Genomic DNA, 26351 nt, shown 5'->3' with positions numbered 1-26351 from the left:
AAAATACACACATTGTCTTTTAGAAAATAAATGGATTTTAAAATAAATCTAAAAAGGCAACATCATTGAAAACATTGTCATTGACAAGGCACAAGGATTGGATTTCAGTAGTTCCTGGGTGTTTTGTGAACATTTGCATTTCTGCTCTGTTTGAAAGAACTCTGTGTTTACTACTCCTCAATAAGACGGTATAAGTTAATACAAATGTGACTCAGGAGTGTATGTGTTAGAGCCGATAAGAGTTTGATAAAAGAGTTATCACAAAGCTATGCACGGAACGTCCTGGAACAGCTACAAATTCATTAGAAGTATGAAAGTATTTGAATAAAGAGATGAAACCTCATATTTGTGAATAATTTACAATACGTTGAAGGTGCTGCCGTGTACACACAGAACATCCAGAGAGACCTTTCCTGAAATCTACAGCGCTGTGATCAAATGTGATGAGCTGACTTACAAAGTGACAGGATTATGCCAGAAAATATTCTCAGAAGCTAAAAGTGTCACAATGTGAGGTCCGGCTCTCTCTGTTCCTCCTCAGTTCCATGTATTTGCTAACTTTTGAGGTTACCGATTTATACCAACTGTCTCATGCCGCCAGAGGCTCGTTTGATCAGAGTGTCATTCTTTTAAAGGCGCTTTTCTTTGTTCTTTTGCCCCTAAAAGACAAATCAGAGCTACTTCAGTGTATCGCTGATGTAAAGTATCCCAAACTGAGTGTTAAATTGTAAAACATAAATTGTATGTTTCATAGAGCTTTCACTGGCATTAAACCATATGATATTCATACTGTATATAAGTAAATTAGTTTTGTGAAAACCAGTGCAACAATAAAAGTGATTTTGGTGCATTTATTACTTTCTTATTATAACACTAGACATGTGGGATTGCCATGTTCATACAGAGACTTATGGTGTTGTAGATCTGCGGTCAAGTCAGGCAGTGTGTTTTTTTTTTTATTTGAAACAAAAAAATCAAAAATACACTAACTTCTTTGTTTGTTTTTTTTGCTTATTAAACCAACAAAAGGGACAGTCTGAATGTATACTGACTATGGCAATATCACTGCATGTAAGTCAATCATTTTGAAGATTTTAAGTTTTCCTTTTATGCTTGGTGTCTTTAAATAAAGGTTCAACATACAGTGCAGTTTTTTTGTTGTAATTACATCTCAGAAGAAATGTTGGTCTGGGTTCTGTGGAGCCCCCCCCCCCCCTTTTTTTTTCCCTCATTTTCCTACCTTCACCTTTTTTTTGATCTCAGAAGCAGAATGCTTTATTGTTATTGTACAGAAGCACAACAAAATTTCATTCCAGCCCATCCAAAGAAGACAATAGACGAGGCGACCTGGGGTTCATCCATACACCAAAGGGAATCCATCTCATAAACATTAATGTTTAATGTTTCCCGAAATGAAGTAAAGTCTTCCCATCTCCATCTTTCAGTGTAAAAAGAGAAACCTTGAGTATTTAGAAAAAAAACAATGTTTTAAACTGACACTAAAATCCACAGTGATGATGAGGTTTGACATTTCACCCTCATTTATGTTGTGTGTCTGCAGACATTGGACAGCAGATATATGCCACGCAATATGTCAGCTCTCACACACACTGAGGACTGACACCAATTATTGTAGCAATATACAATATGCCCAAATGTATCCGCTCCTAGTTGATAGACAGTCACATTCTCTGACCTTGTGCACACAGCCAGAAAATACACAATTGCCAAACAGATGCGCAATGTGAAATGTGCACATTTCCTTGGGATGTGTCATAATGAAATGTGCAACCAGACACACACATGCCTCCACAGTAGGTATGGTGTTTGTTAATTTCTCCCCCGACCTCAGTGATGGACGACATTTCCAAACGTCTTGTGCTTATCCAGAGTAAATACAAAATACAGTTTAATAAAAAGTTTTACAAAGCAAGGGGCGTCCTGTGGTGGCGCAGGGGGTTAGCAGGCCCCACGCTTGGAGGCCTTAGTCCTCGATGCGGATGTCGCGGGTTCGACTCCCGGTCCTGGCGACCCTTGCCACATGTCCTCCTTCCTGTCTGCCTACTGTCGCAAAAATACGAGCCACTAGCACCGTAAAAAACTCTTTGGAGAAAAAAAAAAAAGCAAGGCATCATTTGATGACCCCAAACCAATCCCCATAAAATGGTTGATCTGAAACATTTAGGTGTGACACAATAAAAACTGAGTAAATTTGTAGGGGGTGAATACTGTTTTTAAATTTAAAACACTTACAAAAACATTAGTATTTACTAAATATGCACATGCAAATAACTGCCCCCAGACGATGACTAACATGGGGTTTAGCTGTCAAGTTGTCAAATAATGCACTAAATCTTAAATGTAAACGTGTTATATAAAAGTAAAAGGGTTGCAGGGCTGTGCTACTGTCAGTACTACAACACCAGATAACAAGGTCAAAGGTTATCACATTTCACAGGTGAGTGAGAAGTTTTAATATAAGAAAATAGGGATGGAAAAGGAAGTAGGCTATCAATAAAGTAGCTTTGCTAGCTTGACTTTGACAAGCTTAACATGTAGATGTGCAGCAGAATTTGGTGTGTGACCCACACACAGGGGCTGTCCTAGCCTGTTTTTCACACCCAGGCTGCATTACCTTTCTGGTGCCCCCACTCCATCCACAAAGGTGTTTAGGCGGGGAGATGCAGTGATGTTGCATTAGGGACTATTGACATTCAGATCCTCCCGTTGTAAGAGTGGCGGTCAAAGGGGGATTTGAGGACTGAGTGGTGGGATGGGGGATGGGCACTTATGCTGCCCCCTACAAGATGCCCATGTTGCCCATGTCAGAAACCACCCCTGCCCACACAACAACTCTCTGACAGATCATCAGTAGATCAGGAGTTTAAATTAGCTAATAAATTGCTACTGTGGTCAAACGATCACTTCAACAAACGTCAAGCCTGAAAACATAATAATGGTTATTATTAACCATTGTTAAATCCATCGCAGGTCTCCAATGTGATGGTTTCACAGACAGCGGCATGTTCCCACAGGATAACCAATACAAGAACACATGTATACAAACTGTCTCACTCTAATTTGGATTTTAACCCTCACACACTCTGACCTAAATTGACTTCTATTATGAAACCCATGCTAGCATGCTAACTCTCCCCCAACGATCCTGCAGTCAATCCTATTTCCACGACCAGCATGGAGCCATGTCGCTAATAGAGTTAGCACACTGACAGCCGGCGTTTGCTCCGTGTGTTAATGCCCCTTTCTGTGCAGTTCTACGGAAGCACTGGGTCTGTCCACATTGGTTTTCCCTATTAGAGGATAATAGTTTTAGTCTGGATGGTGCAGGCCATTCATATCCTGCTGGGAACATTGATTTCAGTATTTACCACTCTCAGCATGCAAATATGTGTGTTGTTCTGCATTCGGTGCACCTGCTGATGTGCACTGTGGAGCACAACAGTCAGAGTGACAAAAAAAATGAGGCTGTAAAAATATGTTTTATGGCATTTATTTGGTTTATGAATGCACATTTTACTAGTTCAATGTAAGCATTTTATAGGGAAATAATGCCCAAATGGTTGGTTCTCATATTTTCATGTAAAAAGCGATTATTAAAGATATACTTTTTGGAGGGTGTGTCTGTGAATAAACATATAGTAGCTCTCACTGACAAATACAGGCATACAGGTTTATGTAATGTAGAAATAAAGAGACACTATTTTGTTGTGTAATATTGCCAATCTGTACTTGGTAGGTCAAATAGCTTAGAACTAGAACTTTCCTTGATAAAAACTTCCCGATTGCCCTTTGTGTTCTGAATAAAAAAAACACTGAGTCTGCTTCAATGTTTCTTTAGAAACATGAGTGATTTATGAGAGCACTTCTTTAGAGATATTTTTTTTTCTTTAAGCGGAGGAGCTAAACTGGCAGTATCTAGGTGGTCACAGTGCCAGACAAAAACCAATCAGAGGACATTTTTAATTTTTTTTTATCACTACAACTGAGGCAGGAAAAAACATAAACCCACAAAAGTTATGTCTCAAACCAGTTAATGAATATCCCCAGGAGTGAGGTCCATGTGAAAAAGTCATTTCTCCTCAAAACCAATAGCTAGTTGTCCCACGCTTGGCGGCAACAACTGCCATCAAGAGTTTGTGAAACTGGCAATGAGTCAATCAAACCGCTGTGGAGGAACCGCAGCCAACTTTTGTTTGCAAAATGGGTTTAATTTAACCACTCTGGAAGGAGTTCATGCATAAATGATGAGCTTAAGGTAATGCTGCTTCATCAGACTTTAAGTCCACAACACATCTTTGCTTTTCAGAGTTGGACTTGCTGTTGTGCTTCTAATGGCTGTGCCGTTGCATTTGAGCACGGGTTTATAAGCTGAAGGTCTTAGATTGTCCTTCAGGATTCCTGTAGCCAGCAGAATACATGACTTCTTCAATGTTAAGTCATCCAGGTCCTCAAGCAACAGTTCTTGAATTTCATTGCGTGTTGCTTTCTGAAGTCCTTCAGCACATTTGTTGGAGAGTTTCCAGTCTGTTTGGATAAGTTAGAACTAAAATCATCATTTGAAAAATGAATTTTGTATTTACTCTGGTGTCTTTAGATCACATGAATGTAACGATCGGAAATGTTTTACTATAGCTGCGTTTACATCAAGCACAGAATTGTGTAAGTAGGAATTAGAAAAATGTATTTGCTTAATGGAAACACACAAATAAAAAAATATATATTTTTTAATAAAAATGTTTTTGCGCTAGGGTGAGATAGTTTAATAGCTATGTCAAAAACAGTATATTTTGTAAAACTGCAATGGAAGCACTTCTTTCTCATCACACCAGTCATGTGATCAATACCTGCAATGATTTTAATTGCATTTCTCATTTAACGGAAACAAAGCAGTTGTGAAATTAGAGGGATACAGACAAACATTTTTACACATGTGTCAATGGAAAGACAGACACTTACTGCTTCATCTCCCAACTGAAACATTCATCTTTTGGTAATTTTGTTGATTCCGTCTCCATCTTGGCCAGCTGGGTAACCTGCACTGAGCCAATCTGGAACTCTCACACTTGACTCCATAACATCCAGTTTTATTGCAGGCCCTGAGAGCTCTGACAGAGACCCTGGTAAGAGTCTTTGATAAATGAACCTGCTGGCCTGCGGGCTGGTAACTGCCAGCAGAATGTCTCTGAACATTTCCTCTATCATCAGGGCTTTCTAATCACAAAGCATTCACCTTCATCCCGCTGCCTCCATCAGCGTTTAGCTCTTCTGAGCGATGTGTATGCGTGCGTGGGCGTGGGTGTGTGTGCGCATCTGCCATTACTCCCTGACTATAGTGCTCTTTTTTTTTTTTGTGGTCTGGCCTTGCCAGCGATCGATCGGCTTCTCCTTTGTCTGAAACATTAACAGACTCTGAGGGGTGTGTGAAACCAATATGAACTGACTCACAGTGGCTTCACCTGGCTGTGTATCCATTACCTGTTCAAACATAAGGAGACTTCCAAGGTGAAAGATTCTTTTGCAAAGAGTGCTGATGTCCGATAACCATCTGGGGAGACGAACAGAACTGATGGGTAAGGAAATTGGAGCAGCGGCAGGAGATAAGTATTGTGGCTTTCAAGGTATACACACTGTAAAACCTAATTAGTTCTCCTTACATGGAAAAAATATATATGAGTAAACTCACTGCCTTAAATAGTTTTTTTTATCTTTTATTTTCAGAAAATGACTTGATTGAAACAGTTCCTGGCTCCTTCCTTTTTTAGCTGCTGCTGCTGGTGGCACAATGCATTGTGGGATACCTAGTTGTCATACACTGTCTCACTCTACATCAAATTAACTAAGTTAGGTTTTAAAAGATTTTACCACAAATGGACCTCAACTTACTTAAATCAAGTGCTTAGTATAACTACTTAAAAAAAAAAAAATTAAATCCACGTAATTTATTCCATTTAACCCAAAATTGTAAACCACAAATTTGCTGGATTTTAGTTTAATTGAGTTGTATCAATGTTGACCAGTCAAAGTCATTCATCTTTAAATACAGTGTTACAATTGAAAGTACAGCCTTGTGAAAGTATTTAAATCTCTTGACCTTCTTCAACATTTTGTCCCCAAGCAACCAGAAACTTTTACATCTCACTGCGATTTAATCCCAATAAAAGTACTGCAGAGTGATGAGGTAATACTTTTCAAATGAAAATGGGTAAAAGAAGACGAGCTGCAGTTGCACAACTTTCTGTTGGTTTTTGTCACATAAATTCCCAATAAGATAAAATACAGTTTTGGTTGCAGTAAGGCAAATCTCGAAAAGTTAAAGTAGTGCGAAGATATTTGAAAAAATCAATCAACATTTTCAAGAATTTTTTAAAAACAGAACTGTTTTTATTTATTTATTTTTTCTCGCAACTTTGTCATGAAAAGGGCAGGCAAAGAAGGATGTAATGAAATCCCTTTTGGGCATCACTAATGTATGAGTTACACAATAAGTCACTCAGTAAAACACGCTTTTATTTCTGCATTTATGAAAAATGAGACAATCGCTTGGTATCGTAATGACTGACTGACACAGAGCTTCAGCATCAATCTTTATGATGTATTTCATATCAGAGGGTGAAAACCATTCTGCACTGATACGCAGCACCAGTGAAACCAAGGAGCTGTCCGTTTGGCAGATATCAACGTCTCAGCTTTCCCTCCGATGCTATATTTAAAGAAGCTCCTGGTGTTAGCACAGCCTGTCCCTTTGACATCCGCTTAAAGTCAAAATGTTTGCAGAACTGCAGTCTGTTATGCTTCCGGCTCTGCTCCACTCACAGTCAAAGTGACACTCAGTCAAACAATGACGCATGATGGACACTGGCCTCCATGTTACCTGGATTACCAACCATTTATTGGCTGAGGCCTCTGCTTTGAAGCATTCACTCATATATATAAAAATGGCTGCACACGTTTACTCAAAACAGACAGAAGGTTTAACTTTTTTACTAAATCCAGTTGCTCACATTATTCAGAAGTAAAAGGCTGCACTGTTTAAGTGTGGTTAACTTTTTGATCTAGGCTAGATCAAAAAGTTATAATGTTAGAATGTTATTCCCTCATCAAAACATACCTGGAGGGTTGCTTGAGTCTTTCCTGCATGTTTGAGAAATACTTGAATCACCCATGGCAACTACTCAGCTATGCAAAATGCCTGGTTGAACTGAGCACCGGCTTCGAGACGCAGCTCGACAAAAAATGAGGACGGTGACAATATGAACATTTGCAGTTTGACTTACAGATTAGAGTTATCTTATGGGCCGAGTTGGGCAGAATTAACTCCAAAAATGGTTGTTTTTGAGCAAAAACAACCATTTATCATTCTGATATTTAAAACTATGGTCAGAATTAAACCAGTGACTCTGAAGGGTTTGGGTCCGGATGGCGAGGAGTGGAGGGCTTGTAAATAAATACATGCACAGACTGATGCAGTAATATTAAAACATATTTTGTCATAAATTTTGACGTAAACTTTATACGTTCATGTTTACGTCAAACTACGTCAAGACTAAATGAGAAAGCATGATTTAAAGTTGCATGAAGCTACTTATTACAGAGGAGTAGATTGTTTAACCTGTTGAGAAAATAAAGAAAGTATGAAAGGTGAAGAAGTTGTAACAACACAGTGCCCTGCCTGCTCCTCTTCTCTGCTCCTATCAATCACACGTCCCAGATGATTTGCTCCTGACTCGCCCTGCGGTCACAATAAGATGAATCTGGACAACGTTAAACAAAGGCTAGAAACAATATTCTGATATCCTGTCCTAAACCCTGCCTGAGACAGACAGGCCTGGAGTTTATGAAGACAGTTCAGTAGTGAGATAAAGCAGGTTAATATGAGTTTTAAAAGGAGGCCATCTGTTAAAATGACACCGGGTCTGATTATGACACGTGCTTGCATGGGTGTCGCAAATGCCATACGTATAATTAAAGCTCTACTTTTAATTTCCCCAGAGAGGTAATTACAGTGTTATCTAGATAAGATTTAAATCATCAACCTTTCCTCCCCTCCATCCTGTACCTAACTTCGTCTTTGTATGTTTCTTCTCCTAACTTTGTGTCTTCTCACCAACTCTTCACCACAGCACTGCACCACCCCATTTTAATTCTCCATATCCTCCACCTCTCCTGTTGTTACCAAATTCTTGTACCTCTCTCTCTTTGTCTTTCCTCTTCCTCCTGAGCTGTGGACGTGAGCCTTGAAGTTGTTCATCTCACTTAACTCAACGCCACCCTGTCCCTGAAGCCAGCAGCACTGTGGGCTAACTGGAGGATTCATTGATAACCACGCTGTTAATGTCAATGGGGGATCACTGAAGGCACACACACGTTTGTATGAACAAACACATTAGGGGTTGCTTTCATAAAGCGGGCTCAATAAGATCAGCAGTTAAACCCTGAATTGTCAGCGGCTGAACACAGATGGCAAAGTTTGGTTCAAGAGTTGTTAATAAAAGTTTCATTTATTTACACCAAATGTCTGTGGAGAACATCCACCTGTTTTATAGCCAGAGACAGAGAAAAAAGATTTCTCTGCTTTAGCAAATTGGGAGGCAAGAGGCTAATTAGCTTAGGTGTGATAAGAAAACACTTCATGTTAATTATGTACTAAAAATAATAACTTCCATAAAGTGTGTTTGTTTACTTCGGCTTGCATTTTTTTAGTCCTTCTTAAATGTTTTAGATCATTAAATAAGTGTTAATGTCAAAAGATATGAGTTGGTACAAAATGGAATTTGAAATTCTGATTTCACATAATGATGTCAGATTTATGGAGCTTTAATAGGACACTCAAAAACGTTTTATAATAAAATCATTCATTATTATTCACAGTAGGCCTGAGCGATAAACCACAAGATAACTGACACAAAAATTTATGACAACGACTGACACTTTTTTTTTGTTTTCAGTGTTTTAAAAAGATAAGTTGTTTTTAACCTTTTAGAAATGCTACTTTGTGCTCATGTCTCTTTAAAACGCTGCACTATGTGTGCAGTCTGTTGTCACTCTGATTCATGAAGAATCTGTCTTTACATCATCATCTCCAGAGGTTCCACAGTCGTCCCCAGAACAGAACCAGAACAGAACCAGAACAGAACAGAACCAGAACACAACCAGGATGTTGAACCTTTTTAGCTCCCTGGTTCCGATGCTGCTGCTCCAACAGATGATTGATGAAGAGATGATGCTCTCATCAACAGACTGATAGAAGATCTGCAGCATTTTGCTGCAAACCTTGAGGGATTTTAGCGTCTTCAAACAGTCCAGTCTGCTCTGGCCTATTTTGTAGAAAAAAATATTTTTACATGTATTTCAAATTTGAGACTAAATGTGATGCTTGAATCACGTTGCATTTTAAGCAACAATTTTCTTTTTCTATTAAAAAAAGAACCTGAATTGTTTTTTACTAGCTTTTTTCATATATTATTTCTTGTGCTAGTTTAAGCTGCTAGCTACGGGGAAATTTTTGATTTAACTAGTTGATAAATTTTCATTACTAAAATAATCATTTACAGTCCTTGATGCAACAAAAGTTTTATTGTTTCACCACAAACAACAAAAAAAATATGTTTGGATTAAATTTAAAAATATTCTGCCGACTGACAGAACCACCCTGAAGCCGACATAAAATGAAAGACGAGGATTAGCTCTAAATAGTACAAGTTCAACAGTTAGATGGTTGAAACTCCAAAAAGCATAAACATTTTCCTAACATTGATGCTTATGACAATAGAATATCTTCAATAAAATGACTTTAGCTGACTTTAATAATGGCAAATTTGTAAATGGATAAACCTCACATCAAGCCCATCCTAACACACAGTTGTTAGGAGATTAAACTGACAGCAGCAGTTTAATCTCATTTTATTATTTTAACTACTTAAAACAAAAGAGAATATGTATTATTTCAGATGGTGAATAAAAGGTAACTTTGTAAAGGAGAAAGGCCTTGCCTTTTTTTTTTTTCTTGCCAAGTGTGCAATAAACTGCTGCTCTTTACGGAGGATAAATTGGGATGGGTTCAGGATCAATGGTTTATAGTGAGGTGATACCATCAGTGGTGCAAATTAGAGGCTGGTTTATTTGACCAGAGCTGACCAGGTCTGCATTATTGAAGAATCCTCTCAGTGGAAATTGCAGTCGGCTAAATGGATTTTTCCTGGCACTGCTATGCCTCACCAATCTGAGGCAGTCTCCATGCTCTTCTGTGTGCGTCTCTCTTGCATCGCTGTTCGGCCTTATTAACCTCACTGTTCGGGGTAATTCTGTCGTCTTCTGTGTCGTGTTGTACCTTGGCTTCTATTACTAGGCAACGTAAAAGTAATGAGTGTTAATCTGTCTGCAGAACCCTGTGGTTGCTCTAGAAACATGTGGACATTTTGATAATTAACATTTAAACATGTTTGTGCTTTCTTACCGATGAACATCTGCTTCTCCTGCTTTAGCCACACTGTGTGACTTGAAAATTACAATACAAAAACTTTAATTTCATCTGTCACAGCATCCGTCTAAAACATATTGCAAGTTAACAATGTTTTCACGATTTTATTTCAATGTACTTTATTCTCGATTTGATTCAATGCTCGAAATGATGTGAGGGTGAAAACTAACTTTAAATATCAATTAAATCTATTCATTTATAGTGTTAATTTACTTTACAAAAAAAGTTATTTTATTTCAATCATACGTGCATTCCAATTCATTCTAGTTGTCTAACAGTGCATTAAGTTCAGTTCCTTATTTAAATGATGTGTAAAAGCTTCCAGTCTAAGTACAGATTGCATGGAGTCATTGAGGTATGACAGCCGAACAGATCACCATGGAGATCCTAAAAAGATTTCATTGATACAAATTAGGAACACTGTTTTCCACACATCCTTCTGCATAGGGATCGCCGTAGCTGCTGTAATGTAGAAACATAAAATCATAATTTTATGTTTCAATTTACAATGGAAGTCCCAAGATTCCATTTCTGCCTGAAACCAGCAGAGAGAATCATTTTGACTCCCTCTCCCTTAGCCTTGATAATTGTAAAAAATGTACATTTTACAGGGACATAGAGCACCATTTCAATACATTTTAATCTTTAGAGGAAAGTAAAATAAGTAGTTGAAATACAGGTCTGAAAATAAATTCCAATAATAAAAGTGTACATCCTGTTGTACTTAATAAAATACAAAAAAGTGTTAAACATCTTAATTGAAGGTATTAGGACAAGGTTCCCATCACTGTGTTTTTATTATTCAAGTTTTGGTTTTCATAATTTGAAATTTGTCTGTTCATGTTTTCAACTATCTCTTCTATGCAGAAAACATCTTATGGAGGAATCCTCTCCATTATTCATCCTTGCCAACATATGTTCAGAAGACGCAACTTCTCCCAGAATATCGGTGTGTCATTTAGGACAGTGGGTTACCCCAAACTTCAGTTGTTCCTGTTAAAATTGGAGGTAAACATGACATGGTGAAGCGGAGCCATTTGCAAACTGCTGGTTCATTTTTAATGTTATTATTATTCACCTGAAAGAGTGAAGCATAGAGAAAACAAGGGGAACTCTAACTGCATGAATTTAAGTGCCAGTGGCCAACCATCTAAAGCTGTGGAGTCAAACTCCAGTCCTCAAGGGCCACTGTCCTGCACTTCTTAGATGTGGCGCTGGTCCAACACACCGGAATCAAATGACAGAAGTATGTAGACGAGTTCTCCAAAGTCCTGCTAATGACCTGATTATTTGATTTGCAGCAGAGGCACATCTAAAAGTTGCCGGGACCTGGAGTTCGACAGCTGTGATCTAAAGCAACAAGCAGTGCAGACAACAGGTGAAAATGAAACGTACAGATCGGCTGGTAATTGGGATTTGTGACTAAAGCACAGTTGTGGAAAAGAAACATTTACATGATGGCAGTGAGACCAGCTGGGATGTTTGGGAAGTCGCATAGAACAAGTATGGATAAACTACAAGGCTAGAAAAAATATGAGAACCAAGAGATTTGGCCATAACTTACAGAGTAAATAATAATAATATCACAGTTATGAATGTTTACGAATGCATACAGTCCAAGGATTGTACATTTTGTCAGTGACGCTAATTATCTATGATTAAAGGATTAGTTAAATTAATTGACAAACGTCAAATGCATTCCACAGATCGTTTCACAAAGCAAAGGCAAAACTTTCTTTTGAGAAAACAATGCATTGTCAGTGTTAAATGAAATGACTGTAATCTTCAGAACCCAACAACCTTTTTGGAGAGTTGATTTATCATCTATTTGCAGTGATCAAGAATTTAATCACTGGAATACCAGGAAGAGTTTCCTGAATGGACCCAAAGAATCTGACATTTGCTGTTTAATTGATCTGATTGAAGTGCACAACACCATAGACAACCATGTCAATTGTTTTTGAGCGTCAACGATCTACTGCAGCTCAGTGTAGAAGCATGACAGCTGTATGTAGCACTTAGCTCATTTAGATTAGCTGCCTCTAGCTTTAAGAAATTTGAAGAAATTTTAGAATTATTTCAGGGCTATTTTATGTTACTTACTAGCATGAAAGGAAATAAAAATATTCTCAGAATTTAGGTCAAATTTACCAGTGTCCTGATCTTTAGTTTGTGTCTATGTATTTTGGTGGATTTCAGATTTTTTTCCCGTGTGTATTTCAGTTCACCTGTGTCTTCTGTTGGATCTTTTGCTTGTAATCGGTTCTAGTCTGTTGTAAACTGTTGAGGTCTGTGAGTACGCCGCTGAGCTGCTGTTGGATTTCTGGTGGCTTTAACCATTAAAACTCAATGTTTCTATTGATCTCCCGCAACAGGTCCTTGTGATCCAGATCTCCTTGGAGACCCACGCCAGTTTGGTGGGTCCCAGACATTCTGGCGCGTTCCCCACACTGGCCACATGGTGGCCCACCAGATTGATTTTTCTTTTTCTTTTCTCTTGGACACAGTTTTTCACCTGGAAGTCCACTATTACTTTCCTCATCTCCCAATCACACATCTTGACAGCCAGACCATCGTTTATTAGGTTATTTTAGATAACTTCCTGACAGAAAAGGAAGTGAAAATACCCAGTAAAGAGATTATCTTCACCTTACCTAACTATTAGTTAATTAAACTCTCGTTTATTTTTAGTTGCCTCAGTGAGGCAGGGGACTGAATGCACTTTGTGTTCTTCATTAACTTTCCAAACAACCTGCTCACCATCCCTGTGTTACTACCTGAGATTACAATGAACAATCATCAGTAAAAAAAACAAGCTTTTTTTAAAAAAATTCCACTTAATTCGTCATGAGGCATGCATCATATGAAGGTAGGGCTAGAAAAGGGACTTTCAAAGGGGCAAAAGTTCCTCATGTTAAAAACGTCTGCCCTCTGAAATCTATTTACAAAGCCTGTCGCAATCTCTCCTGTGAGCTTCGAAGCGTGCATTCTAGTGGACGGTCATAAATGGAAGAATTAATAATTGACATCCTGTGTGAAGAAGCTTTAATGAATGTTGGTTTGAGCCAGTAGCCCGCAGGGGAGAGTAAACAATGTATTTATTACACAAATTGGAACATGATGAGGAATGTTATGCTCCATCAGATTCCTTTTTAGTCTCCCTTTTAATTGTCAAACCAGATCATGCATGGTGTAACACCTGGAGGAAGATGTATGTGAGCTATCTGCATGTGTAATTAAAATCTGTTACATAGATGAATGCGTCTGCCCTTTCATCATTCAAAAAAAAAAATAAGCTGTGCGCAAGAAAGGTATCTATTTACGGTAAACTACAAATAGGTTGATTTCCCAGTGAAGATGAAGAAAAAGCCTAAAAATAAGTTCATCTTTTACATCAGCAAACAAACCTCACACTGAAAACTTTTTAAACAGCTAATGATGACCCAATTTCATATCCCATATAATTCAAAAATACTTTTTTGATCCTGATGGTTAAATAAAAAGATTCCAAGCACAAGGTGTGATTTTCTAGTATAATCAATTAACTGTTACCTTCAAATGGTCTATATCTCAAAAAAACATTTAAAAGAAATGTGACTGTAATTAACGCTATGGGTCTCTGTCTCTTTATGAACTCCTGGTCTTTCTGAAACTCCACCTTCAGGAAGTCATTACTACATCGCTCCTTTATTAACCCATTATCAACTTTATCACCAGCGATTCACTGAGAAGTAGTTTGTGCAACAAGCTCATTTCTGTGTAACATTTCAGGTTGAAGCTCCTGCTCTTTCTGAAACTTCGAAGGAAGTCTTCACAAAATTGTTCCTTTATTAAGCCTTTAATGCTGCTTTTCTTACTGTGAAATAAAACTTCTCCATAGATTTAGTTTTATTGCAAATGGAAACCAATTGTCCTCCATTAAGACATGGAACATATTCCTTCCACCTCTTGATGACAGATTGAACTAACCTCCATGTTCAGTGCCTTAGAGAGCTTCTTGTGTCTGTCCCTTGACTTATACTTTCCAATAAGATTTTCTCAGATTTTCTTGGAACATTCTCTTCACTGGTTAATCATGAATACTGATTGTCCAGGCAATGGATCCTTAGAGATTTTTTTTGCTTTCTGGTCAACATTTGTTTATCATGGTTAATTTCTGAGAGGAACAAAACGGGTAAAACCTCTAGTTGGTGAGAGTTTTTTTACAAGTACTGCGTGTTCTTCTTTATTCCATGCTCACTTTAAACACGCTGAATGACTAAGAATGCTTAAAATTGTTGTTGACACCCGTAACGTTCAGTCTCCATTGGGTGCTTTTCAGCATGCAAACTCCTGTTCCCCGGCCCGTCTCATGACCCAGAAATCGCTCCCCCGCCGCCAACATCTAGGGTCTTCCAATTCCAGGAAGCAGAAGGGGGGAACAAGGCTTCTGCGCCTGGTGGAATCACTCCTGCCGGCTTCAGGTGGGCAAAGTGCTCACCACCAATACAGGTTTGCTTTGCCCTCCATATGGCTTCTTTCTACACCAGAAACAATTAGGAGCCCCATGTGGCCTTTTGTGTTTCACAGTCTAATCCACATGCACAGTGTTGGGCAAAACAGCAGATTTCTTTTCTGGATAATTATGCCGTTATTCGCCCACACATCCAGAACTCCTGCAATCAAATTCTGTCTCTCTCTGGTTTTTGTTTGGTCAGAGTTGATCTTCAGCATCATAAACTCAGTGTTTTTCATCAACATCGTCCGTTATGCCACCTTTCTGTGTGGTTGACAGCATCTGCTCTCGTCACTTGAAACGTAATTGTCCAGTGCAACCACTTGACCTCATGAAAGTTCGAAATGTGACTCATAAAAGACTCAGGTAATTTCAAGAGTAGTAGAATAAAAAAAAAAAAAAACATATAGTTTACCTCCCAGACATGGAAGATCCTATCGGATACACTTTGCTGCCATCTACTGGTCCGAATTATGCCTAATTCAACTAATATGCAGAAGAAATGCATAAACGCTACATTCTTCTTAAAGGGACAGTATTGTGTTTTCCAGGTACACTGTGCCATTTTATAGCACAATCAAGTTGCAATGTTAATTTCAGAAGTTAAAGCAATAATATATATCAATGCTATATTTGAATTATGACTTAATAGGAATTTGGCTTTGTGCCGTGAAATTGGACCTGTGTCATTTTAGAAGCTTCTGCTCTTTCTGAAATTCCGCCTTCAGGAAGTCTTTACAAAATTGCTCCTTTATTAAGCCTTTAATAATGTTTTTACCAGTGTTGCACTGAGACGTAGCTCCTATAATGAGCCACAGACTAGACAGACTACTGGCTAGTTTGAAGGAGCTGAATGCACGAGGGCTGGACAATGAGGTAGAAGCTTGAAAAATGCAGCTGTGAGGAGGACCTTTACTTTCGATGGCGGTGCCAGGTCCACCCACTTGCTGCTGATCCCACCCAAACAGCGGGATTGTTGGTTGTTGCCACGGGAGATTAAAGGATTTCTCGAACATGCATGAAAGTATCAAAGCAACGCTCCTGGTACTTTTTGATGATGAAATGATGAAAATGCTCAAAAAGTTGGTATTACAAAACACTGCCCCTTTAACAAGCTCTGCTTGACAGCAGTTTTCACAACCTGGGTGAAGTCCTTTTTGTCCTGGACTATGCAGTTGCTGTACCACAAAGTCAAACTAAGGCAGATGATGCTTTCAATCACGGCTCTATAGAACTCCCTGAGCAACTGAGCAGGGAGTCCAGCTCTAATTAGTTTCTTGAGGAAGAAGAGTGTTTTTTGGGCCTTCCTCGACAGAAAAAAGGTGGTCAGCAACCCAGTCAAGTCCAGGACTGACTGGATGTCCAGGAATTTGATGTTGTCCACCACCAAGAGTTTCCATTAGTGGTCTCTTCAGATTCTGACTTTTACCGATCCAAGTTACTTGAACATGTACTTTGTTTCTGCATTATCCCAATTTTTTTAAATTTTACTTATGAAGATGGTTTGGCTCTTGAGTTTGACAATATGGTGCAACCAACTTTTTAGAACTTATATTTAGTTGTGTTTAGTTATTTGCAAGTCGCTCAAACCCATTTAAAACCATAACTGACTTATAGCATCAATGAAAATGTGACACATTGTCAATTTCCTAAGATGTACTCACAGTGTTTGAGTTTGTGTCTCGAGAAGAGCTATTTCTACTGCTTATAAACCCGTTTCTGGAATAACTCAACTGCAGTCGGCTGTTGTCTTTTGAAGGTTGTCTGTCAAGATTCAAAAATTGCAAAGTAAAAGGAAAGAAACATTTGGTTTTTTATTTATTCTACTGACCTGCCCATTTCTATATGAAGTTTTAAAGCATGTGGCAGCTGATGAGGTTTCTGTTTCTCCACTTAATCTGTATTATTGTTGTCATGGAAATAGTTTTGACTAATGCTGCAATAACACAAGACATTAGAAATATTCAGACGTAGTTGTGGAAATGGTGAAATATACTCATCTGAAAATGTTTGCCGTTCTCAAGAGTCCTAAACAAATCATGAAGAGCCAAAGTATTTATTGTAGGAGGTCTAATGGTTTAGATATCAACCAGTTTTCAGATGTTATGTTGCACTTGGGGAAACTAGTTAATGAAAAACATTAAATCAAGACGGGGATGAAAGGATAATCAGGGCATTGCAAAAGTTTGATTCCGTAGTACAATTTCCATGATACTCTAATTCTTAGCAATATACAACTCGAATCACCAATTCGTTGCAACATATGGTCATTACCACTGCATTCAAGACAGAAAATATCTCAGCACCATCAACAGAGGCCGCCTGAGAACCGTCCTCCAAGATTATTTGTAGATAAAATGATTTCAACTGCAATCAAGGAGTGTTAAAAATCTATGCAGGACACTAGTGTTTGGGATATTGCATCAAATCCTTTCTGAGGATTTGATGCAATATTAATTACAGTTATTAACTGTAATAATATTACAGTTATTTAATATTTCAGTTAAATGTAAAGCCAAAGAAGTGAAGTCCTTCTTCTAACAGTGCAAACTGTTAACAATACAAACATTGTTTGCACCCCAAATCATTTGTGTTTTGTTTGACACCCATACTCAGTTTTGACACTTTATAAACTGATGCTTCCAATCCACACTCAGAACAAAAGAAATCTTTTGGGCAAGAGGTTTCAGAAGAGGGGCTGCACAGTGGCGCTGTTGCCTTGCAGCAAGAAGGTCCTGGGTTCGATTCCCGGCCCGGGGTCTTTCTGCATGGAGTTTCCATGTTCTCCCTGTGCATGGTGGGTTCTCTCCGGGTTCTCCATCTTCCTCCCACGGTCCAAAAACATGACTGTCAGGTTAATTGGTTTCTCTAAATTCTCCCTAGGTGTGAGTGTGTGTGTGAATGGTTATTTGTCCTGTGTGTCTTTGTGTTGGCCTGCGACAGACTGGTGACCTGTCCAGGGTGACCCCGCCTCTCGCCCAGAACGTGGCTGGAGAATGAACCAGCAACCCTCCTGACCCCATTAGGGACAAGGGTAAATAGAAAATGGATGGATGGATGGATGGATGGATGGATGGTTTCAGAAGTGGTCCACTTATTTTCCATTTGAGCTTATTTGTGATATAATTTATGATCTGAAACCAATAAACTGTCAATTTATTTACTGATGACATTTAAGATATAAAGTTTAACTTAGTCATTGAAAGTTAAGTATTGAAATTGATATGTTTTGCATTAAAAATTCTGGTTGTCTATATAACAAACTGTAATTTCAGCAATGTTGCTGCAAAGTGAAATATTACAAGTGTAATGAATATATGAAAGGTGAATTTTTATTGACCTTAAAACTGTGCAAAGTGAAATTCTGAAAATAAAGTTAAAGGAAACATGACAATTTGGGGGAAAACAGCAGATTTTTGTTAAAAAGTTATTGCACAGTACGGAGGTGGTTTATCAGCGGTATCAGAATTTGTGTACATCACAAAATATCAATGGAATCTGTTTTTTGCATCACATGAATAACAATTGGATGTTACTACTGGGGAAAACGACAAACAAGACAACAGGAAGTTTGAAGAGAATTATGTTGCGGCATGTTTTCTAATAACGTTATCCCATGAACAGACTTATTCCCATATGGTGTAAATTTCTTACTTAATGGGAACGCCACAGTTGCAAAATTGTGTTTTTATCAATATTAGCGGAATATCGACAAAGCTTAGCACATTTTTGCAATGAAAACACAGCTACGATGAAGAGTTTCTTGGACACTTCCCTTCCCCCTGAGCTGTTTTGCTATGATGTTGCACAAAGTGTTGCTTCCTGCTCTACAGTTTCTCTGCTGCTGCTTTGTTTGCCCCTCTTTTACAGATTTCGGAGCCCGTTTCTCAGTGGCTCGGTTTAATAATCTTGCTGTGCGACGATTGTGATTTCCCCCAACGCATTCTCTGTTTCTCTGCGCTTCACTTTGTGACAACGTTGCTCCATGACAGTTCCTTCTTGTTCTGATGTCTGTTTCCGCTCTCAGCTTTCACTCTCGACTTGTAACAGCTTAACCAGTGGCTCCCTGTGAGCCAGAGTGTAATTACAACAGCATTGCCTCAGCTTTGTCTGACAACAAAACTGCTTTGCAAACAAAGACACACTTGTTATGTTCAATTGAGGTTTGCGCCTCGCCTCTCTGTGCTCATGTAGTCAGTGTCGGGTTTTATACAGGCATGTTTGAGAGATTTCTCTATGGTGGCTCTGTTGCCTGTCTGTGTTAAGTATATCAGACTGACAGAACACATATTTTAGTCTTTAGAGATAAAGAACAAAACATTTCCCACTATTCTGAAAACTTAGGACCTATACATTTTTCAAAGAGACGTGATACGCCAACATATTTGTTTGTAAAACCAAAGTGAGCAAAGCAGCCAGGAGGGTTTCAAAGTATGTTGTAACATTTCAAGTGTTTTTTAAAATCTTCTTTAAAAAGTCTGTCTTCCTAAAGACTTCCAACTAAATTATCCATTGACAAATACAGGCATTGTGCTAAGAGCAAGGAATGCACCAATCCACTTTTTCACTTTTGATACCAATATCAGTATAGCTCGATAAAACTCCTGATAGTTTTCCCCGATATTATGGTCAGGTAATATCTAGTTTTGAAATGTTTGGTTTATTAAAGTATCTAATTTGTTCCTGAGCAAACTGGGTTGACGGATTAAAGTCAAACCTTCAAATAAAGTAGTTTTATTAAACTTTAGTGTCTTATCTGAGATCTGGAGATTATTTTATTTGAAAATTAATAATTTGCTTATATTCATTTGAAGATGTTAGAATGAAACTAATAGAGTTCGTTGTTACTATGGACAAGGTTTGACTACAAGAAGTGAAGAATAATACAGAAATCAGGAGTAATTTATGGTTAAAAACCAAACTTCAGCTCTTTTTTTTCTTCCTATCGCTCTGAGCTTCATGCTGTAAAGTTACGCTGAGGTTGATGCTGGACAGCCAGCCAAATGCTTGACCTGTCTGAGTTCACAGCTTTTCTCTTGTGGTTGTCGTTTATTCGTGACCTTCGAAGGATCCTGTCTACGCAGACCCTGAATTCAGACACATCTACGCTATTGGACCTTGTAGAATTGTTTTAAATAAATTTTCCATTTGTTTACACCGTCTTTTCCTGTAGTCGTGTGATTTAAGAAGAACTGAACTGAATAGAAAATTTCTGAATTGAAAATTGTTTCAGAATCGAATTGTGACCCCTAATAATTGGAAATGGTCGCAACAGTGAAAGGAAGGTTCAGTTTTATCATAAATCATAAATCCATCCATATTTAAACAAAGATTTCAATCCTGCTGCTCATGAAAAGTTTCTGGGATTTTCTGGTTTTTTTTATTTTTACGTTACAACTGTAATAATTTTTTATATTACTAAACCGAGTTAGTTATGAATACAGAGTAAAAACAAAGTACAGAACAATCATTGAGAACCACATTAATAGGAAGATGAAGAAAACAGTGGACAGTCTGGATGAAAAAGTTGAAAAGACATGAACTGTACAAACAGACGTAACTACTTTATCTACAGAGAAGGCGCTCCAAGGAAGAAGGATTGATTAGATATTGATCAAAGTGCACTGAAGCAGGTATGATAAAATACTCCACAGAAGACTGCATTAGTTTGCAATCCAGATATTTTGGGCACTGTGCTGCCAGGCGCAACTATAGAGTTTGATTGTACCTTTCAAGACTGAAGACAAATTATATTTCAAACAGAGCATAAGCACTCCTCCTGAAGGAGGTGAGTGATCAAAGCATCACCACAAAACTTCTGAGCATCTGGTTGGAATGTGAAATAAATAGAAAACAGAAAAATGTCCTCACATCAGCACCGTTTTAGCCACAAGACCTAAAGAAGGATTTATCATGAGCCACCAGTGCAGATTGAAAATTAATCATGATCTCAGCTTTTTAAATTGATCAACTATCTAATGATAATTCTTTCTCTAGGAGTGTTTATTGTAGTCCTGAGCAACACTGGTAGAAAGCCAAGAATGAAGCTTTGTCGATATTCCATATGTATGGAATATATATTCCATATATTTTAAAAATATAGATTCTAGTGGAGTGCAGATCGATTGGCCCCCAATCACGATGGTGATCGGTGATCATAAATCACTGTCTTTCGTTGCCGAAACATCCCCTCCATCTCAGACTTTGGGAGTAATATTTCACAGACGTAGCGCAGTTCGAGCTCCACCTGACGGTGTTCTCTTAAATACGTAAAGAGAAAAATTAACAGCCAATCCATGTGATCGGTATTGGTGATCGGCACCAATGGATGATCGGTATCAAAATTGGCAGGAAAAAACCTGATCGGAGATAGAAGATTTAATAAACAAAACAGAAAAAAAGGGCTGAACAAGTTTGTTTTTGTCACGGCGCGCTGCGCTGGATGAGGACGGTACGGTTCCCTCCGTCCTTCTTGGTTTCCTCTTGCTTGTTAGTGAACATCATTCAGTATTCATAGTTGGATGATGTTTAATGTCAACGCTTTGTTTTAATTGTGCAGAATTTTGTTTCTGCCAATGCAAATCAAATCTACATTTTCCCTCTGCTGTTTACAACGTTTTCCTTTTACTTTCAGTATAATAAATAGCAATAACATTTTAATACACAACACACTTGTACAAAAAACTACATGGGTATTTGACATGTACATTTAAAGATTTTATATTTTATGAAAATTAATTACGTGATTTTCTTCTGTACAAACATACAGCATTTTTTTTTTTACTTAATACAGATAATTAAACTTTTTTGCTAACTTCATCCTCAAAAACTATATTTGGGATGACATCTTGTTCTGAAAAAATTAGAACAATAGATAGATAATTTGAACGTCTCTTTGAAGTGAAAGGACTCATTTCTAACCCTTAAACAAAATTAAACGGACAGAAAGAACAACAAAAAGGTGGGATGACTTATCAACAGTTTTCTTTAGTCCTAAAACTTTACCTACTTTACTGTTTAAACAAATAGGCAACCGGCAAATATCGACTTACAGGCCAGAAATTTCTGTATTGAAGAACAAGTTAACAATAATTACTGTAGAGCAAAAGAAAATACACATAGTGGTAAAGATATTAAAGGAGTCGTGTACTTGATTGTCTCAGAGTCGAGACAAACAAGTACAGACATAGTTTGCTTTTTAACCAAACCCTTCAAGACTGAGTGAAAAAGGTTTCATTTTGAAATGCCTTTTAATTTTAATGCCAAACAGAAAACTGAACTTGTGTATGTGTAATAAAAGCAGGGAGTTGTCAGGAGTCCCGGTGTGACGAGAACAACTCGGTAATGAACTGTCATTTAGCCCGACTGACACGGCTAACGGGATGAGACTGCGACAGAACCAGAGCGGCTGTCTGGATGTCAGGAGTTCTGTACGTTTGATTTCTTTTTTTTGATGTTTTAATGACTGTACCTGTGAATTTTTAAAAGCGTCATCTTTTAAGTAGGCGGGCATGCATATGTCAAGTTCTAACTGTGTGCAGAGACAAAGGAAGTGTCAGACTTTAATTAGGATGCAAATTAGTGCTTGCTCTACTCGCAACAAATCTCACAAACTCAGGCCAATGTGGATGGACAGCAGTTACAAACATTTCATAAGATGCTAATGTGTGAAATTAATTTCAGGACTGAATATTTTCAATGTTGACTGTTCATTGAGGCTTCTCAAGAACAATTTGATGTGCTGGATATTCATGTGTTGGTAAAATTCTGACTCCCTGGTGACCCAGAAGATGCATTTTCATTACTAATTTGCGCAAATCTTTGTCTATATTCTGTTATTGTCGAAATAAATTCACTTCACAATCACGTTGTTTCCATTAAATTTAATTTCAATTAAAATCGCACGTGGAAAAGATTGTTCATCCAGTAAGTTATTAAAAATTATGGGAGTGACGGATGTAAAAATGTACATGAAGTATATTCATAATTGAGCCTTGCTGCTAGAGGAAGCATCAGCTACAGGAAACGTTGGGGTCTTATTCAGGCACTGGAGCAACAAGCCCTTTGAACGTGGGAGTTTGGGGAGATTGTAGTCATCGATTTTACAGAACAACACATTTAAATGACAGAACTTTTTATGAAGCTCTGGTGGAGCCAGCTGCACATTGTCAGATAAAAGCAAAAACCAGCCATCTGTCATGATGGGGTGTGGAGGTGAGGCAGAAACGCAGCTGGACTGGATTGAATGCAAAATAATGAATTTAATGAAATAAACCAGATCACAGGGAACAGGACGACGGAGGGACGAGACATAGGACGTGGCGATCGACGAGGATCCAACAAGACACAGAGACACAGGTGACACTAAATACACAGAGGGTAATCAGGGAACGAGACACACCTGGGAACTAATCAAGGGGAGACAGGACAACACGGAGACTCAGACACACAGGAAACTTCAAAATAAACACAGGAAAACACAGAACATGACAGTACCCCCCCCTTAAAGGGCGGCTCCTAGACGCCCCAAAAACAAAAAAGTCCAAAATACAACAAGGGTGGGCGTTGGGGGCGCTGGACGGAGGGCCAGAGTCCAAAACAACAAAAAACACACCCAACCGAGTGGGTGGAGGCCAAGAGTCCAAACCACACAAAAACAAACCCAACCCAGTGGGCGGAGGCTCAGGGGCGGAACAGGTCCGGGGGCCGACCTCGGCGCAGGAAGCGGGAGCCACGGAGGGTCCGGGGCCGACCTCGGCGCAGGAAGCGGGAGCCACGGAGGTCCGGGCCGACTCGGGCGCAGGAAGCGGAGCCACGGAGGGGGTCCGGGGCCACCTCGGCGCAGGAAGCGGGAGCCACGGAGGTCCGGGGCCGACCTCGGCGCAGGAAGCGGGAGCCACGGAGGTCCGGGGCCGACTCGGCGCATAGGAGTCGCTGGGGAGCACTGGGAAGGAGCTCGACTGGCACTGGGGACGGAGCTCGACTGGCACTGGGACGGAGCTCGACTGGCACTGGGACGGAGCTCGACTGGCACTGGGACGGAGCTCGACTGGCACTGGGACGGAGCTCGGGACTGGCACTGGGGACGGAGCTCGGGACTGGCACTGGACGGAGCTCGACTGGCACTGGGACGGAGCTCGACTGGCACTGGGACGGAGCTCGACTGGCACTGGGACGGAGCTCGACTGGCACTGGGGACGGAGCTCGACTGGGACTGGCACTGGGGACGGAGCTCGACTGGCACTGGGACGGAGCTCGACTGGCACTGGGGACGGAGCTCGACTGGCACTGGACGGAGCTCGGGACTGGCACTGGGACGGAGCTCGGGACTGGCACTGGGACGGAGCTCGACTGGCTGGGGCTGGGGCCGGCGGGAAGGCGAGCCGCCGGGCTGCTGGGGAAGTCCGGCGAGCCGCCTCGGGCCGGCTCTGCGGGAAGTCCGCGAGCCGCCTCGGGGCCGGCGGGGGGGCGTGGCGAAGCCGCCTCGGGCCGCTGCGGGGAAGGCGGCGAAGCCGCCGGCCGGCGGGGGAAGCCGCGAGCCGCTCGGGGCGGGAGGCGGCGAGCCAGCCGGGCCTGCGGGGGCGGCGAGCCGCCGGGCCGGGCTGCGGGGTCGGCGAAGCCGCCGCCGGGCGCGGCCGCCGGGAAGTGCGGCGAGCCGCCTCGGGGCCGGCTGCGGGGGAAGTGCGGCGAAGCGCCTCGGGGCCGGCTGCGGAGGAGTGCCGGCGAAGCGCCTCGGGGCCGGCAGCGGAGGGCGTGTTCCCGGAAGGCGACGAGGGGCCGGATCCACCGGCGGCTCACGTCGCTCTTTCCGGGCAGGCAGAGGATGTGGTGTTCCCGGAAGGCGACGAGGGGCCGGGTCCACCGGCGGCTCACGCCGCTTCATCCGGGCAGACTGTGGAGGTGGTGTCTTTGGGAAGCGACCAGGGGCCGAGTCCACCGGCGGCTCAGGTCGCCTGCTTCCCTGGCGGAGGTAACGGAGGGGACCGTATCCGGGGGGTGCCAAGACCAGTCTAGTCCCCCGAAAAACCTCCCGGTCCAGCTGGGCCAAAAATTTAGCGACCTCACCTCGTTTGTGGTTGGATCCTTCTGTCATGATGGGGTGTGGAGGTGAGGCAGAAACGCAGCTGGACTGGATTGAATGCAAAATAATGAATTTAATGAAATAAACCAGATCACAGGGAACAGGACGACGGAGGGACGAGACATAGACGTGACGAATGACGAGGATCCAACAAGACACAGAGACACAGGTGACACTAAATACACAGAGGGTAATCAGGGAACGAGACACACCTGGGAACTAATCAAGGGGAGACAGGACAACACGGAGACTCAGACACACAGGAAACTTCAAAATAAACACAGGAAAACACAGAACATGACACCATCATTCTCCTGCTACTTCCTGCTGTCTTCTTCTTCATAGGTTTTTCCAGTAGTAACATCTGGTTGTTGATCACTCGACTCATGTGATGTGAAAATAGCGTATCGATTGCAGTTTTGCAAAATAAATTTATTTTAATACGGCCAATGAACTTCTTCAGACTAGTGCCAAAATGTTATTAAAAAATGTGTTGTTTTCCTAACTGCAGCGTTTCCGTTAAGCAAATGTACTTTTATAACTTAAATTTACAGCATTTTATGGTCAATGGAAGTGCAACTAATGTTATATTATTAAGTTGATCAAAGAATCCGCTGTAATCTTGTGACCTTGTGCTTCATGGTGCTCATTACCCACTGGGTTCTTGGAAGAGACCCTTGTTGATGAATATTGTGATCGTTATTGTTATCCTTACAATGTTATGTAAATTAAATCAAAACAATCATAAGCAGCCCATTTTGTCATCAACCTGCTGTTTGAATTTCTTGACTGGTGGTGCAGATGCTCCCACTCTACTGCCATGTTTGTCTTTGCTCTGTCTGGGTGGTTTGGAGGTAGAAAATGTTTGATTCAGATGCATGTGAGGGTTTGAATACTTTCCAAAGTGCCAGTCTAAGAGAATCAGCTGTGACTGAGTGGATGAGCTATTCATTTATTACAAGTAATGTTTTGTCAAGATCTGGACATTGCAACCACAATGTTATGAAGACATGACCAGGTAGGTCTGTAAATATTTTAAGCAAAAATGCTATATTTTAGGCTAGCATTTCCAGTGTCATCATGGCTTATAAAATAGCCAACTATCGTGACCTTATCAGTGTTTAACAGGAAGTTAACTCCAAGTTAAGAAATCTGAGAATTGATCTAAAAATTGAGAGTGGTTTCGGTGTTTTGCTGGTTGGATGAGAAAAACTAAGTGTTATGGTTATAATGCAGACCATTGAAAGTTAAAACAAACAAGATTACCAGGAGAAACT

This window comes from Gambusia affinis, linkage group LG13 (genome assembly GCF_019740435.1).
Source record: "Gambusia affinis linkage group LG13, SWU_Gaff_1.0, whole genome shotgun sequence".
NCBI classification, from domain to species: domain Eukaryota; kingdom Metazoa; phylum Chordata; class Actinopteri; order Cyprinodontiformes; family Poeciliidae; genus Gambusia; species Gambusia affinis.
The sequence above is the reverse complement of the archived record's forward strand: the minus strand, read 5'-3'. Positions refer to the sequence as shown.